Here is a 17,843-nt window from a genome sequence, read left to right as displayed (position 1 = left end):
GGAGCAGCCACGTGAAATGCAGCCGAAACAGCTTCTCTTGGTTAAATGCGGCTGCGTTCCTCCTTCCATCTTGTTGGGTCCCGGCGCCTCTGCCAGGGACTCACGCAAACAAAAGAGGCTCCGTGCCCAGGAGGGATATCTGTGTTACGTTAACATGAGCAGGCAATCTAAGGGTGCACCTGGGCGGCATGTCTGGTGATAACCGCTGAGTCATGGCCTCCGGCCTGGGTATGGCCAATGGGCCTTTAATATGTGGCGTACTCGGGTCAGGGCTCCCCCCAGATCTCTTGATGTTTCCACATGTTTCAACCAAAAGACACTTGGCTCGTGTGGCACAGTCAGCCTGTGGGGCCCGGGCGGCTCAGGGAAGCGCCAGGAGGCTTCCCCAAGGGTGAGCGGGAACCACGTCCCAGGACGCACTCGCACACACACCATCTGGGCTCCGGGACACCGCCCCACGCAGCTCCCAACTCCGCCCTCAGCAAACTCTTCCTAAGACAGGTGATACCCCCAGAGCTGATGCAGCGATTTAGCTCCTCCCAATATTTTTAAAAATTGATTTCAGAGAGGAAGGGAGAGAGACAGATAGATAGAAACATCCATGATGAGAGAGAATCATGGATCGGCTGCCTCCTGCACGCCCCACACTGGGGATAGAGCCGGCAACCTGGGCATGTGCCCTTGACCAGGAATTGAACAGTGACCTTCTGGTTCCTAGGTCAGTGATGGCGAACCTTTTGAGCTCGGCGTGGCAGCATTTTAAAAACCCTAACTTAACTCTGGTGCCGTGTCCCATATAGAAATTTTTTGATATTTGCAACCATAGTAAAACAAAGACTTATATTTTTGATATTTATTTTATATATTTAAATGCCATTGAACAAAGAAAAATCAACCAAAAAAATGAGTTCAGAGGTGACACGCATGTCATAGGTTCGCCATCACTGTCCTAGGTGGATGCTCAACCACTGAGCCAGTAGGGGGCGTGCAGGAGGCAACGGATCTACGTTTCCTTCTCACATGGATGCTTCTATCTCCCTGGCTCCTCTCCTTTCCTCTCTCTAAAAATCAATACAAATATTTTTTTTAAAAAGAAGCCTTTAGCAGAGAAGTGAAGTGAAAATAAAAAAATTCTCATTTCTGCCGAAAAAAAGAGTCAGATTATTTATATAGAAAGAGAAAGTGAGACTAAGCAAATGTTATCGCTAATGTCTGTTGATCAAAATAGCACACATATAGAATAAATATAATGCAAAGTGAGCTAACAAAAAACCTGTCTATTTAAAGATGAATAATGCCAAGGTGAAATTTACGCACCAATCGTTCCCTAGCGGTTTCTTAATAATTGGTTGTTTGCTGTTGCCATGTAGACAAAAGTAATTGGAAGGAGACTGAATTGTCATGTGGGTGTCCTGATTCTAGGATAACATTCCACAGGGCAAGTGTCAACTTCTGACCCTTCAAATGTAGGCAATATTCTAAGAGAATAATATGTTTCTTAATGTAGAATGAGTAATATTTATAAATGGGATACATTACTAATCTTACCATGAATAATGTATACCAGACAGCTCAGATATTCAAAGACTATTTCAAACTCAGGCATATTTTTTTTTTTTAAAAAAAGCTGCCGAGTTTTCAATCCCAGCCATCTACATAAATTATGTTTTTTCTAGGGCAAATACACTTTCCAGAAAGTTTCACATCAGCTTGAGCAATTGAGGTTGATTTCATATTTAAATTTATACCTCGCACCTGGCCTCCTCCATCTCTCCTTCCTGACTCCCACCAGGTAACAATGCCCTGGTATTTGGGGAAAGGTGCTTTAGGGAGGATTAGGCGCAGATAATGATTCCATCTCCATGAATTTACAGCTTCGAGGTTCATGTCGCTATATTTGAGCAGCGGTTTTCAACCGGTATGCCGCAGGAATTCTTAAAACATGCAATACCTGACTGCTCAGTCAGGGGCACTGACCTCTTTCCCCTTAGATTGTCAAATAAGCAAAATGACAAAAGCCAACAGCACAATAGCCACCTGGTGCAAATGAATCCAAAGTATACCTATTTTTTTTTTTTTTTTTGCATATACTCCTGGAAGTGTCATTACTTCAATAGTCCCACAATCAAAACTCTTTTAGAGTTTTCTAGTGGAACCCCAATCTGTCATTTTTTGTCACCCGTGTGTGAAGTGGACTTTAAAAGTATAGATTTATTCACTTCACTCTCACATCCATCTTTATGGAATTTTTTTTCTTTCTTTTTTTTTTTTTTTGCCAAAAAGCTGCCTGAGGAGTTCTGGGTAAGGACTTCCTACTTAAAAACACCTCCCCCAGTTCTATATTTGTCCACCATGAAACTGCTTGGGATTTAAAAATAAAAATAAAAACAATGCTGGTCCACCTTTCCTGCTGCCAAAGGGAGCCCGGGGAAGATGGGTTCTGCTCATCGTGTGACAGGATTTTAACACAGCAGCTCACACAGTCCCTGAAACAATACTCCTCAACTCTTGTGCCTTCGCTTGGAGAGAAACCTTGCTGAACGGCCATTTTTCCCGGCAGGGAAACCATCTCTACAGATTCCACTCAATAACTCCTCTCGGATTGTCGTTAGGAAAGAAAAGATGTGTAGAACCGGAGCCCAGGAAAGCAGACCGGGAGACGTCAGGGGATGCCTGGGCGGCTGTTGCGAGGAGAAACAAGATGAATGCAGAAGGTGCGACAGCATCAGCCCCACCATCCCTCATTGTCTGCAAGAAGCCGAGGGTTCCCAAAGGGACAAGGCGGTGACTCGATCCCCCCCCCCGCCCCCCCCCCCCCACACGAGGGCAGGGAGAGAGGGAGGAGCAGGCAGACCCCGGCGGATCGTAGGTGCAGAATTAATGAACAAGGGAACCCATTAGAAGGCTGGCCTGGGCGCCCGCAAGAGGAGTGGGTCTTCACAGCGCCTGGGAGAAGTTTCACATGAACTGGGCTCCGTCCAGGTGGGCTCAGCACACCTTCCCCTCTCCAGGCTGAGCTCCTGGAAGAGTTCCCACTGTGGGTGCATCTCAAGGACATGGGGGGTGGGGGGTTGGGGGAGGGGCGAGGGCCCTTGGGTTGCCCAGGCGCTGATCACAGGTCCAACAGCGGTCAGGTCCTCAGCGATGCAGTCCCTCTTCAGTGCATAAAGAGAGTAGACACATAGTCACCCATTTTATAGTTTTTTAAAAAATATATATTTTTATTGATTTCAGGAGGAAGAGAAAGGGTGAGGATGAGAGAGAATCATGGATCGGCTGCCTCCTGCACGCCCCCTATTGGGGATTGAGCCCGCAACCCCGGGCATGTGCCCTTGACCGGAATCGAACCCGGGACCTTTCAGTCCACAGGCCGACGCTCTATCCACTGAGCCAAACTGGCCAGGGCCATCGTCATCCATTTTAAACTATTACCTCCCAGGATTATTTTAAGCCAGGGATGAAAAATGAAATCAGTGACATGAAAACAGTGAAGATGACCATGCTAACACCTAGCACAGTGGCCGGCAGACTCATTAGTCAACAGAGTCAAATATCAATAGTACAGCGATTGAAATTTATTTCGAGAGCCAAATTGTTTAAACATAAACTATATAGGTAGGTACATGGTTATTAACTTAATTAGGGTCCTCCCTCCCTCCCTCCCTTCTTTCCTTCCTTCCTTCCTTCCTTCCTTCCTTCCTTCCTTCCTTCCTTCCTTCCTTCCCTCCTTCCCTCCCTCCCTCACCTTCCCGGAGACATGGCCTCACGCACGTGTCACACAAGCCGGCCAGGGCTGGATGATTTCCTAGTTGGAACAACTCTCTCCCATGGTTTATGCCTCCTGCCTCGCCTTTCTGAATCTCAGAGACTCACATAAATGAATGTGATGAGCGCGCTCACGAGCCTCCATTTCCTCGGGACGATCGGGGAGGTTATTATCTCTCGAGAGTCCGGAGAGCAGAGTGACATGGCCTGGGAGGCCGTGTTGCTGCAGGAGGAAATCTCATCCCGCAGGTCCCTGAAGAGGCTCCCAATTTTTATTTCATGAGAAATGATGATGAAGTACCTTTCAGAATTTCTCAAGAGGAACTTCAGCTTTCAAATTAACAATTTCCCTGGGAACACGGGGGCTTTGTCAGAACCTGAGGCTGGCTGCTCGAAAATAGAGCCGCTGCTGTCAAAACCCCGCGCGGGGAGCGGCGAGGTGGGAAGCGTGCCTTTGCCGTGACAGCTCCGCACCGCGCCAATGTTTTCGCTGAAATAATTAAATTGAGACTCAAGCCTACTCTAATCCAGGCATATTTTTATGTAACTCATGCGCTGAATTACCCCAGTCCCCAGGGAAGGGGGTGCCTCCGAAGGTGTGAGGTGGATGGCAGGCAGAACTCCCCAGGGGTTCCTAAGAAATGGAAGGTGGCCCTGGCCAGTTTGGCTCAGTGGATAGAACGTCGGCCTGTGGACTGAAGGGTCCCGGGTTTGATTCCCAGTCAGGGCATGTGCCCGGGTTGCGAGCTCGATCCCTGTGTGGGGCATGCAAGAGGCAGCCGCTCCATGATTCTCATCGTTGATGCTTCTATCTCTCTCTCCCTCTCCCTCTCCCTTCCTCTCTGAAATCAATAAAAAAGTATTTTTAAAAAAGAAAAGAAATGGGAGAGTCCATCTCTCTCTCCCACGCGGGTGGATACTGAGGATGGGCCTCAGGCCGTAGGTCCATCAGAACGTTCCAGAATGTGGGGCCTGATGGACAGGAGCTGCTCTCCCAGCGGGAAGCCATCATCAGCCTGAGGTCTTGCTGCACCTCGCCGACCACAGAGGCCCTCACATGTCAAACTCGCGGTCGGCGGGCCGCATGCCCTCCTTCCTCTCTGAAATCAATAAAAATATATTTTAAAAAACCCACACAAAACAAGGTCAGGTAGTGAGCCTCAGTGCAGTGCCATGGGCTTTAGCACAAGTGACTCCGTTCCGTGGTTTGCTCTTTAACACCATCAACCAGTTCTGCCAGCTCCTCTGTGAACGGACGTCCCAAATGTGCCACCTCCCGGCTCCCTCGGCAGCGATGCCCCGATGACCCGTCGGCCCTCCTCGCCTGTGGCTTCTGCGGAAAGACCAGCTCCACCCCCACGTCCTCCCCGGGACTTGGGATCTGTCCTGTCGATACGATAACCTGGCCTGGCCCGGTCTTCGGCGGGATGTAGTTCTGAACAGTCAGTGCCTGCGACACGGAACTGAGACACCAGGACCACGTGCCATGTCCCCAGCGCAGCCGGCGTCTCCTCGGTTAGATCTTCGTCCGCATCGACCGCGTTATACATTCCTCGAGGGCTTCTGCCTCTTCATCTCCTAGAACCACCCTTTCACGAACACGTTCCCCGGAGAAGTCGCAGGAAAATCAATGGCATCCTCTCCCCAGGGCACCGCTTCCAGAGCCCGCGATTCGAGGAAGAAAACCCCATACCCACATTTCACCCGTGATCGCCTCTGAATTATTCATCGCTGGGAGACACAGCGCCCTCCCCGGAAGATGCTGGCTGTGTCCTAGCAACCTCAGCCCAGGGCACCCACCGAATGCCAAGCAATAGAAGAGTACATTATGGCCAGAAAAATAAATAAATGCTAGGTTATCCCCTCCGGGGAATATAAAGTTCTGTACTGCCTTCCCCACTGGTTCTGTAGGAGGCAGCTAGACAGGCGTGAGCCAGGCAGGAACGCTGGGCCAGGTGCAGCGTGTCTCCAGGGCGGAGGTCCCGGGTGCCTAGCAACGGGCAAAACTACAGGCCCTTATTTGACCACTTCCCCCCTTTTTTTATTTTGGTCATTTTGACTGTATTTTGGTAGTTATTGTTAATCCTCACCCAAGGATAGTTTTTTCCCATTGAATTTTAGAGAGAGTGGGAGAGGGAGAGACACAGAGAGAGAAACATTGATGTGAGAGAGATGCCTTGACTGGTTGCCTCCTGCATGCACCCCGGCCAGGGAGGAGCCTGCAACGGCGGCCCCTGCCCTTGACCGGGACCCTTTCGTCCGCAGGCCGACGCTCTGTCCACCGAGCCCAACCGGCCAGGGCTGTTCCTTCTTGGGACTTCGGATGCAGACTTTGGAATAAATCTTATTCCTCCGTTTGTTGCCGATCATCATCATTCATTCGTGCAAGACGCCCGTCTCGCCTTCGCCATCGCTCTTGACTTGTTCATTAATTTTTCATTGATCCCAGTCTGCGAAGCCCGGCAGACAGGCCGATGCCTGGTAGGTTTCCTATGCAAATAGCAGCGTGGGTGTCAACTTGGTTTATGTAAATGGGACTCCCGGGCTCCCTCCACGGCGTGTCCTGTGTTTTTCTCTCTCAGGGCCCCTCTCTGGGATCCGGCCGCCTCCCCTTCTCACACCCTCTCCTGCCGCTGGTCCTGCTTCCTGGCGGGGTGTGCGCGTAGCTCCTCGGGGTGCACATCCAGAAGGGGGGGCGATGGGTCTCGGCGGATCTGCTCCCAGCCGGACCGTGGGCCCCCCTCCGGCGTGTGTCACAGGCTGCACCCTAAGCCGTCATCCTCGAGTGGCTGTTTGCACGGACCAGGCTCGTCCAGGCCCTGGGCGCAGACTCAGGACCTGTGGGCATGGAGCTGTGGTGCCCCCGCGCCTGCGGGTGTCTGGAGGGCCCACCATCCTGAGTGGCTTGTGCCTTGTTGACTTCAGCTCGTGGGATGCCAGGTTCGCTCACTGAGCCTCGAGAATGCCAAGATAGAGTCCAGGGTCGCACAAATTTGGCAAATAGGAGTCCAGAGCCCATATCCATGTGGACTTCCAGCCATCACCCTGTTCCATCTCCCCCCCTCTCCAATCCTTGCCCTATGTGCTGGCCACCCTACCCACCCACCCCCCCGTCTGCCTCAGAATTTGTCAGTTTTTGCACAAAATGATCATAAAAAGGAACACTGTACTCAAGTCAACGGACTATCGCTCACTAATTGCATCCTAACAAAATGGTCGCACTGCGAAAAGAACAATTTACTCTCCACAATATCTTTATTTATGGACATAAGATCTTTCAAACACCACAGCAATGTTATATCTAACAATTTCCATATCTGTGCGAGGACATGGCATTTATGGGTATTCTTTATAAGAACACGAGATAAAAATGTTCGCTAGGACTGAAGTTACAGCTCTAAAATTACTTAAAACTGGAATTTCGTTGTCAAATCTACTCGGAGACAGTGCAACTATTGCAGCCCCGAAAAAAAACGAAGAAGGGCCTTTACCAGACTTCTTGCTGAAACTGTGATTCTAAATAAGTAAATAATTCTCCCCGATAACAAGGCTCTGAGCTGTGCAGTTTAAAAATAGTTTCTCCCATTAAGATTATTAAACTCCGAGGCATGTTCTGAAAAGGGCTTTTGAAAATGGATTTCTTGCAAACTGTCATCAAATATTCATCGATAAAATAATTATGTGGAAAGATAAAAGGCTGGGAACTGAAGTGTCTGACAGGAAAGGGAGCCGGGGGTGGCTCTGCACAGCCAGAGAGGAGGCTGTCCAGCGGGTTGGTGTGGGGTTGGAGTGGGTGGGTGTGGGGTGGATGTGGGGTTGGTGTGGGTGGGAGTGGGGTGGGTGTGGGGTGGGAGTGGGTGGGTGTGGGGTGGGTGTGGGGTGGGAGTGGGTGGGAGTGGGGTGGGAGTGGGTTGGTGTGGGGTGGGTGTGGGGGTGGGTGTGGGGTTGGAGCGAGGCTTAGAGGAGGCGCTGGCCTCTGCTTGCCCAGCCCTCACCTGAGGGAAGACGAGTGTCGGGGGCAGACACTCTGTTCCGATGGAAATGGTGATGGAGGAGATGGGGGCGGAGTCTGAAATCCCAGGTCAACCAGATGGACTCTGAGGGGCCCCCCATACCTGGGCCCCCCCCACAGCCCTGTGGCCAGAGGCGCCCTCGTGGTGTGACGGGCCCAGGGCCTGTGCCATGCGCTGCCTTTCCTCCTCCTCACTGTGTTCGCGACGAAGGTCCGGGGTCGCCGCAAGCTCTGCCCTGTCTCCCTCGGGCTCCCACACCCACAGGCCGTTGTCCCCAAGGCGCGCCCTGTCCTGTCACAGCCCACACGCCCTGCAGGTCTGTCGTGATGTGTCAGCCGCGAGCCTGGAGCCTGACCGCACGCCCTTACCTGCTTTTGCTGGAGGGTGGTGCGTGCGGGCCGCTGGGTGGCTGGGTGTGCGAGTCCCCTCCTGTATCTCAGCCCAAACATAGTCGTTAAAAAGGTGTTAGAAGTTCCACTCGTTTCTCCTGGGCGCCCCACCCTGTCTACGGGGGATCCGTCCCCCACTCGCCCGCCTGAGTGACGATGTGTCCTGGCTTCAAGGAAGGGCGCGTCGCTTCCTAGATTTTAGGTCATTTAACTCTATTTCCGTCCTCGGCACGCGGATGGATTTTTAAAAAAACAAAAAACTATGGTTTTGCAGCTTATCTGACATATTATTAGGGGAGAAGCAACCGTCTCTTGTAACTTTCTACACCCCAACCAGAGAGGAAGCCGCTCTCCCAACCTCTGGCTCCTGGATTCTGACGCAAGTGCCTCATGACCATGCGGGAAGGGCTTATGTGGGACCCAGAGAAGGTTTCTTGTACTAAACAGAGTCACCCCCTTCCCATCGAGTTCCCGGGAGAGTCCACAGTGGGCTGGCCCATCTGCCCCGAAATATAATAAAAGCGCCCATAATTGTATTAGACACAAAAACAACAATAGCCCGGCTGGTGTGGCTCAGTGGTTGAGCATCGACCTATGAACCAGGAGGTCATGGTTCGATTCCCCGTCGGGGCACAGGCCCGGGTTGCAGGTTCGATCCCCAGTGTGCGGCGTGCAGGGGGGAGCCGATCCATGGTTCTCTCTCATCATGGATGTTTCTCTCTTTCTCTCTCCCTCTGCCTTCCTCTCTGAAATCGATAAAAATTTTTAAAAAATCTTTTTTAAAAAAAGACAGCGTTTTTTTCCCATCAGTCTAAGCGTGAGAAGGGCACCGGACATGCCAATCTGAGATGCTTCTCACACTGTCCAAGTCAGGAACGGTGAAGGCAGGCGGAGGCGAGGTCACAGGCTGGAGGAGACGAGGAGCAGGGCGAACTGAGGGCAGACACAGGACATCATGGACGGGACAGAGGCCCTGCGAGAGCTGGCGGTTCAGCTGGCCGCACCCCCCCCCCCCCCCCCCCCCCCGCCCAGTTCTCCGCAGTGAGAGAGCCCTGTGTTATGTAAGATGCTGCCTTGAAGGCGGCTGGGCCCAGGGTACCCGAGAACAGGCTGTACCGCCTTGACCGTTCTTCTGTAAATATAATGTGATTTTAAAATACAAAGTTGGAGGAGAAAAATGTAACTGCTCGGGGGCTGCCAACACATTCGCCCGGCAGCTGCGCTGCTCCGCGAAGGCCACCGAGTTAATTTAAGTCGACGCGCGACCAGCTGATCCATATTTATGGAGTGTTTGTCCCCCGGGGGAGTCCGCGCACGGAGCGCGAGGCGGCGGCTTTAATCGCGTTATAGACGTTCAATAGGCTTTGTGGCTCCTTCTAGAAACCGTCCGTCCTCTGTGGCGTGTCTAACCCGCTTATCTAATAAGAGGCCGCTTCCCAGCCACGCAGCCTGAGCTGTTCCCTGCCCAGAAAGGCGACAGCGACCCCTCGGACCTGAATCAGGCACTTGGACCTGCCTCTTGCCTCCGCTTCCTGCCGATTCTGAGCACGAATGGCCCAGGGGAGGCGGGGAGAGGCAGGGGTCTCGGCTGCTCGGGGGCCACGGGGAGGGGGATCTCGGGTCTACTTCTCGGCCCTGTCACGGTGCCGGGTGTCCGTGGAGCAAAACAAAGCAATTGCAATGTTCAGTGAGCGCGGCCCAATTTCGTTTTATTGGCCGAGGCTCCACTGCGGCAAGCGGCTCCCAGGGACCGCCCGCGGAAGAGTAGAAAGAAAGGCAGGTGGGCCCTGGCCGGTTTGGCTCAGTGGATAGAGCACCCACCTGCAGACGAAAGGGTCCCGGGTTCGATTCCGGTCCAGGGTACGGACCTGGGTTGCAGGCCCCGGGTGCGTCGGGGAGGCAACCAATCCCTGTGTCCCTCTCACGTGGATGTTTCTCTTTCTCTGTCTTCCCTCTCCCTCCTACTCTCTCTCTCTCTAAAAAAAAAAAAAAAAAGGAAGAAAGAAAGGCAGGTGGGAGCTCTCAATGCAGCCGATTGTTCGAGCAGCCGGTGACGGGATCTCAGAATCTCAGGTTTAAAGGAGGATCCCAAGTGGGAGACGCGGAGAGGAGCACCCCACAGCTGCACCTTCTAAGGACGTTCCCACGACATCACCCTTTCAAGCGTCCAATGACCAGCACCGGGCCTGCCTGCTGGGCACGGGGACCCCTGGGCTGGGACGCCTGGTATCGAGTCTTCCTCCAGTCGTCTGCAAAATCACCGCCGCCCCCCCCATCAAAATGATTCTCATTATGCCTCACTGTATTCTATTCTATCTCTTTCTAAATATATTCTTTAAAAAAGGAAAAATATGCCCGGCCGGCGTGGCTCAGTGGTTGAGCGTTAACCTATGAACCAGGAGGTCACGGTTTGATTCCCGTTCAGGCACATGTTTGGATTTCGGGCTCCATCCCCAGTGAGGGGCGTCCATGATTCTCTCTCATCCTTGATGTTTCTCTCTCCCTCTTCCTCTCCGAAATCAATAAAAAAAATATATATATACTTTTTTAAAAATGAAAAATTGCTCAACTTCTACACAAAAGCCTCACTTGATTTTCTTACAATAGCTTCGTTCCTTTCTCAGAAGGTCTACTTTGCCGTCTATTTTTTTTAGTCCCACCAAGAAGCACCCGAGTGGCGTTAGGGACGCCTCCTCTCAGCACTGTGGTTAAGTTGCTCAACCGTCAGAAGCCTCAATCCTCGTCTCTAACCTGGGAGTCATCAAACCTACCTCATCAAGGTGGTACGGTGCCCAGCCCGACTAAATGCGAGCGAGTGGCGATTGCTGCTGAGGAAGTTGGTTTAATTGAATTCCAAGCGGTTAATTAAGAGAACTCAAGCCTCGTTTTCTCTTCTAATTAAATAGATGTCGGTCTCCAGGTGAGAATACTCAGACTGCCTGGTCTACTTCCCTTCCCACCGCAAATCCCAGGACGGGAGAGCAAATGTCGTTTTTAGGAGGAAAAACACAACAAACCTGCTCATAAAGAAAGAGAGAGAGAGAGAGAGAGAGAGAGACAGAGAGAGAGAGAGAGAGAGAGAGAAGTACTTTGGAGACATTCCTCTAACACAGGCAGCGGATGAGCTCTGACTGCTCAACACACAGAAGACACCACAGTCCCAAGTGGACACGTGAGCGCAATCCCTTAGGCCCCAGCTCGGAGCGTGGTCTGGTCCACGGGCTGAGGTCAACCCGTCCGGCCGCTCTGATCCTCAGTCGTCCTCTGGATTCACGCCCCTGTCACCCACCCCCGGACCCTGGCCTGTGCCTCCTCAGTGGCTGGCCGCCACCCAGCCTTGGCCCGGCGCCGGGCATCTGCCTGGAGCTCTGGTTCCCTCCGTCCCCGACAGGGGTCCTGCCCCATCGGGTCTCCTCTGGGCTCCGGGTGTCAAGGCAGGTTTGGGACTTTTCGTGGCACCTGCCGGGGCTCTCATTCATTCATTCCTCTCCTCTCTGTGCCCTGCAGCCCCTCCCACTGCTCCCCCGGCACTGCCATCTCCTAATTTCCATCTCCTGACGAATTTCACTCCTGTGAGTGTCCAAACCAGAAAATGTAAACCCAAGATGAAGCAGGACGGAATAACCGAATCCGTCTATGTCGATCCAAACCTTTCCCTAGACCGTGTTTATAAGACCACAAATAACGTTAACGAACGGGAGAACATTTTTACGTTTTCTGCATAACGAGAGGGCGTGGGAGGGACGCCAACGTCCCAATGACAAATTCCTTCGGAAACGTTTTGAAGGAGAACTGGCGGGCGGCGGGAGAGCAGGGCTCTGGTCCCGCGTTCCCGCCGCCTTCGGCCTCAGCGCTGAAACCCGGGGACCAGCCGTTGTCAGCTCACGGCCTCAGAAGAGCCCCTCTCATCCCTTCCCTCCTCCTAGCAGCCGGCCTGGAACAAAGGCAGGAAACCAACCAGGATGCCAAACAGAACATGTCCTCCCTGAGCAGGGAAACACAACAAAGAGACCTGACCTCTGATGGCTGTGATGGAGGCGACAAACGACCTTGAGGCGACCTTGAGTCCCCGTGCAGAACTCCATCACTCTGCCACGGGTCCTGTGCCCTGCAAACTCCATCATCCATCTCCCTCCCCCCTGCACAGCCCGGTTTCCCCCACAGTAGCTGTTGTAAATAAAACCAACCTTCCTGGGGGCAGAACAAATGGCTGCTCGTTACAATGAGACTGTTTGTCCTGAACAAACAGTGGGCAGGGTGGCCACGCTCCCGCGTGGAATGACAGCGGTATTTTTGAAACAGCTGGGGCGCTGGCGCGGTCATTACGGGGCTGCATGTAATAACTCTACATGCGCCATGTGGTCCAGGCTCCCCCGAAACCAATTTAAATCGGGGTTAGAAATGACTGATGGGTGCTGATTGTGATCCACGTCTGCCGGTCGTTGAATCAAAGTTTGCCGGGGCTTGGGGACTGGCTGGATATGAGGCCGCAGAAGGAACAAGTGAAATGTTAGTAGAGCCCCCGGCGGCCACGGGAGCCAGGTTGGTGCGGAGCTGAGGAGCGCGGTTTGGGGTGTATCCTGGGTACCGGCCGCCCTTAAGAACACGGCACAGAGCGGACCTGAGCCTCAATTCCACGGCCCCCGACTGCCCACAGCCCTAGCCTCTCCATGAGTCCGCCTGGCTCAGTGCACCTGCTTCTCTCTGCCTCCTCCCTCCTGCTCCTTCATCAGCCTCACAAGAAACGCTTTGGATGGATGGGTTGATGGTGTGGGGTTGACCAGAAGGTGAAATAAACATATTTCATATAAACATAAGACCAGCCATCTCTGTGGCTCCATCGCCACCCACTTCCTCTTTCTTGCTCACCCCCCACCTGCCTTCCTGAAGCCCTTGAAGGGCTGCCTCCATTCTCAGGTGCCAATCAACTCTACACACACACCAGGGGTCCCCTCTTTCACCCCGAATGCTCATCGGGGAGACTCTACAGACATACATACACTTGACCCATGAACAACGCGGGGGGCGGGGCACTCATCCCGGGGCCGTCGAAAATCCGAGGATAACTTTGGACGCCCCCAAACGTAACTACGAATAGCCTACCGTCTCACCAATGACATACGGGCAATTCACACATGTTTGTGAGTTACAGGTATCACATACTGTATTCTTGTAATAAGAAGGCCAGAGAAAAAACACGTTAAGAAAATCATAAGGAGCCCTGACCGGTTTGGCTCAGTGGATAGAGCGCCGGCCTGCGGACTGAAGGGTCCCGGGTTCGATTCCGGTCAAGGGCATGTACCTTGGTTGCGGGCACATCCCCAGTGGGAGATGTGCAGGAGGCAGCTGATGGATGTTTCTCTCTCATCGATGTTTCTAACTCTCTATCCCTCTCCCTTCCTCTCTGTAAAAAAAAATCAATAAAATATATTTTTTTAAAAAGAAAACCATAAGGAGAGAATATACATCGACAGTACTGCACTATAGGACCAACACTGCAAGTTTATGCCATCTGTTTAGGGTAGTGACATACACATGTTCATGAAGATGAAGAGTCCACATACATGTGACCTGTGTGGCTCACAGCCGTATTGTTCAAGGGCTAACTGAAATGAATGACTGGTGAACATTTAGTTGTCATCTAAATGTTTACATGAACAGCTGACATGTAGAGAACCGGGGATATTGAATGTGTGTGATTTCGTGAGTTTGGACTCACATGCAAACACCCGTGAGACACGCCCATCACCTCGTATCCCTTTGCTTTTGTCTGTCTGTCTGTCTGGGCTCACGGACAGATGTGGGTTGCACTTCCCGAGGGACTTGTCTCTCGTTCCCGAACAAAGTCAAGTGTGAAACCCACGGCCACCCCAGTTGTGTCTATTACACGGGACCCTAGGAGTTAGATCTGAAAGAATTGGCAAAATGTTGGCCAAATTAAAAAACAAAAAAACAGAAGAAAACAACAACTAGGACTGGCTGAAGCCGGACGGTGGCTTGAAAATTCAGGAGGCGGGTTCTGGCGACAGACAGAAGGGCGAGCTTAACCCAGGGGCGGCGAGGAGCCGCGCGCTCTGCTGCATCCCGGACACATTGGGATGGCGCCTGGATTTGCAATCCTCTAAGCCTCACAGGAGCGCGCTGGCTGGGGTCGCTGAGATCCCAGCCGGCCTCCCCGTGGGGCCAGAACCACTGGGCGCAAAATCCCTCTCTCTCCAGCGAGGCGCTTCCAATCCGACCGCACGGGCATCAGACCCTCCCCGCCGCCCGGGGAGGGGAGAGTGGCCGCGGTGGCTTTTGTTCCAACAGCAGCAGCAGGAGAAATCCATCAGGCCTCCTGGCAAGGTCCGCTGTTTGCTTTTGGAATAACTGCTCTCCCTTCACACAGGCCTCCGCGGGGAAACCGTCTTAGAATTTTAAATAGCGTCCTCCTGCCAAATATAGAAGTTCTGTCCTTTTCTAGAGAAAATGATGAGTTTTCCTAGATTGCAGCGCATTCCATCAGCTCAGGGAAGGAAAAGTGGCCTGGAGGGGAGCGTGGCGAGAAGGCCGGCCAGCTCGAGCGAGGAGAGTCCTGGGGCTGCTGGGCTTCGAGGCTCCGGTGGTAGGACAGCGTCCAAGAAGAGAGAGAGAGAGAGAGAGAGAGAGAGCCGATTTGAGGAGAAAAGGACTCAACTGGACATGAGAAGCTGGTCACCGTTTTGTCTGGACGCAACATGGTCACAAATTCTTGGGCATCTCATTTTCTCTCTTCCCGCCTCCTTACTACATTCACTGACACAATGATGGTGTGTTACACCCAGGTTATGGTTCCATGGGCATAGGTTGCCTGGACAATAGAAGCTTCCCCTTTAGAAAAAAATATTTGTATTGGTATCAGAGAGGAAGGGAGAGGGAGAGAGATAGAAACATCAATGAGGAGAGAGAATCATGGATCAGCTGCCTCCTGCACGCCCCACACTGGGGATCGAGCCTGCAACCCAGGCATGTGCCCTGACCAGGAACCGAACCGTGACCTCCTGGTTCAGTCACTGAGCCACACCAGCCTGGCTAAAGTGTCCTCTTTATAGGTAGTTTATTTTCAGGGGGAATGTTGATTCTTGGGCTATTTCAGAAAGTTTTAATAAAATCAGTAAAGCTCTTTTCAACATTCATGATTTCTCTGAGAGCTTCTGAACTCCAAAGCCTAGAGCAGTGATGGCGAACCTCTGACACGCAAACTCATTTTTTTGGTTGAGTTTTCTTTGTTAAATGGCATTTAAATATATAAAATAAATACCAAAAATATGTCTTTGTTTTACTATGGTTGAAAATATAAAAAAATTTCTATTTAACCAGAGTTAAGTTAGGGTTTTTCAAAATGCTGACATGCCGAGCTCAAAAGGTTCGCCATCACTGGCCTAGGGGGCTTTTTCTTCCTTTATTAAATTTTTTTGAGGGGTCCCCGATGTGTCTGCTTTGCCACAGTTCAACACCAGACCGTCTCCATGAATTCCCACTGACATTTTCAAGTTCCTGTTCTCTGGCGAAACCCTGGAGGGTTTTTATAATTCTCTCGTTTCAGATGCAAATAATGGGAATGGAGTTTGACATTTGGAAACGGGAAAATGTTACCCGTGTTTCTTTTAAAGAAGAAAACCACATCTGTGGAACGAAAGTCTTTGAAAACAGTGTACCTTGTCCCGGGAACATACATCATTTCCGTGAAGCTAGACGCCTAAGGAAACTAACGCAGACTAACGGAAAACCCTACCTTCATGTCCTTCCAGTTGCATCTAGATCAGCGGTTCTCAACCTTCCTAATGCCGCGACCCTTTAATACAGTTCCTCATGTTGTGTGACCCCCAATTTCATTGTTACAAATTGAACATAATTAAGGCATAGTGATTCATCACAAAAACAATATGTAATTATACATGTGTTTCCCGTTGGTCTTCGGTGACCCCTGTGAAAGGGTCATTCGACCCCCAAAGGGGTCTCGACCCACAGGCGAGAACCACTGATCTAGATGCTTCTGAGGGAGCCATTTGAACAAAAGGAAGAGAATTGGAAGAATCTTTGAGAATGGTTACTATTTCCCCATTTCACCTTTCTCACGGGATCTCTGTATTTTCTAAGATATTATGGCGCCTTTGAGACTAGACAAGGCAAACTCCACTCAGCCATTATTGAGGCCCATACGTGATGAGACGAAACCAATAATGTGACTTTGTATTGACAGCTGGCGGCTGGGCCCTGGTCCACTCCCTGGCAGGACACGGCATCTCCTTGCCCAACCTGGTCCCTGGGGAGTTTCAGGGCCTCCTCTCCCACGTGAGAGCTGAAAATCCCTTGTTCCTGTCGTCTTAAGCCCGTGGTTCTCAACCTTGGTTGCACATGAGAATCACCTGGGAATCTTTCTAAAATCCTGATTTCTGGGCCACATCCTCCGGAAATTCTGTTTCTTTGTGATGGGGTGGGGCCACAACATTAATAACAAAGAAACAGAATTTCCGGAGGATGAGGCCCAGAGATCAGGATTTTAAAAAGATTCCCAGGTGATTCTAATGTGCAGCCAAGGTTGAGAACCACTGTCGTAAGCCCCAGCGACAGAGACGCGACGTGGACCCCACTCAAGGGAAAGGGTCCTCTCACCCCCCCTCGCGGCAACTTCCTCCCAGCGCCTCCTGCCAGGCGTCCCTCCTCCTCCCAGCCGCGTCCCTGGGCATCGCTCCGCCACGCAGGCCCTGATGGGCTCTGACGCCCACACACAAATTGGCATAACGAGCCCTAACGACACCCTGGGAGCCGATCCCAGGCATGGCATCCAGAGCACAGCACACGCGAGTCCCCCGATGGGCACTGAGTCACGGTCTGAAAGTTTCCATAGAGGCGTCAGCTTGTGTCAAACAGCTGTGCGCGAACGACGCCCCCAGGAGATGGTGACATGACAGGAGCAGCTTAACGGAGGCTAAGTCATCGCCCTGACAGCCATCGGCAGCTAATGGCCTCTGTGCCGCGTACACACACCAGAGGGGAAATGGACGAGGTTTGTGAAGCCTAGTGTGTGGGTCGTAACAACCTTGTCAAACCCCTGGGCCTCTGTATGGAGGGTCCCCCTGCGCCCCCTCCCCAGAGGCTGACACTGGAGGATCAGGAATGCAGGCTAGTCACCCGGACTAGTTTGTACACAGACCCGTTACTGCTCACTCACAAGTCACAGGTGGGCTGTTAAATTCATTGGTCATAGCCCGGCCGGCGTGGCTCAGCGGTTGAGCGTCGACCTAGGAACCAGAAGGTCACGGCTGGATTCCCGGTCAGGGCACATGCCCGGGTTGTAGGCTCGATCCCCAGTGAGGGGCGTGCAGGAGGCAGCTGATCGGTGATTCTCTCAACATTGATGTTTCTCTCCCTCTCCTTTCCTCTCTCTGAAATCATTAACATTATATTTTTTTTAAAAAAAGAAGAACCTCCTAGCTCAGAGGCAATTTACCAAATGGCATCCTTTGTATCATAAGCCAGTTGCCCAATAATGTAGTTGGTGTTTTACCGTGTTGTCCCAGGAGACACAGGTCTGGAGAATCAGACCGAGAAGGAGCTGTGGTTAATCCGCCAGCCCAGCAGCCCCGGGGCGGGCCCTCCCTGCACCAGCCCTCAGCCCGCTTCCTTCTGGGCCCAGCACGCTCCCCGGGTCCCT

Source organism: Myotis yumanensis, unplaced genomic scaffold (genome assembly GCF_028538775.1).
Source record: "Myotis yumanensis isolate MYYU_CA2020_CCGP unplaced genomic scaffold, mMyoYum1.0.hap1 SCAF_22, whole genome shotgun sequence".
NCBI lineage: Eukaryota > Metazoa > Chordata > Mammalia > Chiroptera > Vespertilionidae > Myotis > Myotis yumanensis.
Note: the sequence above shows the minus strand (reverse complement) of the source record.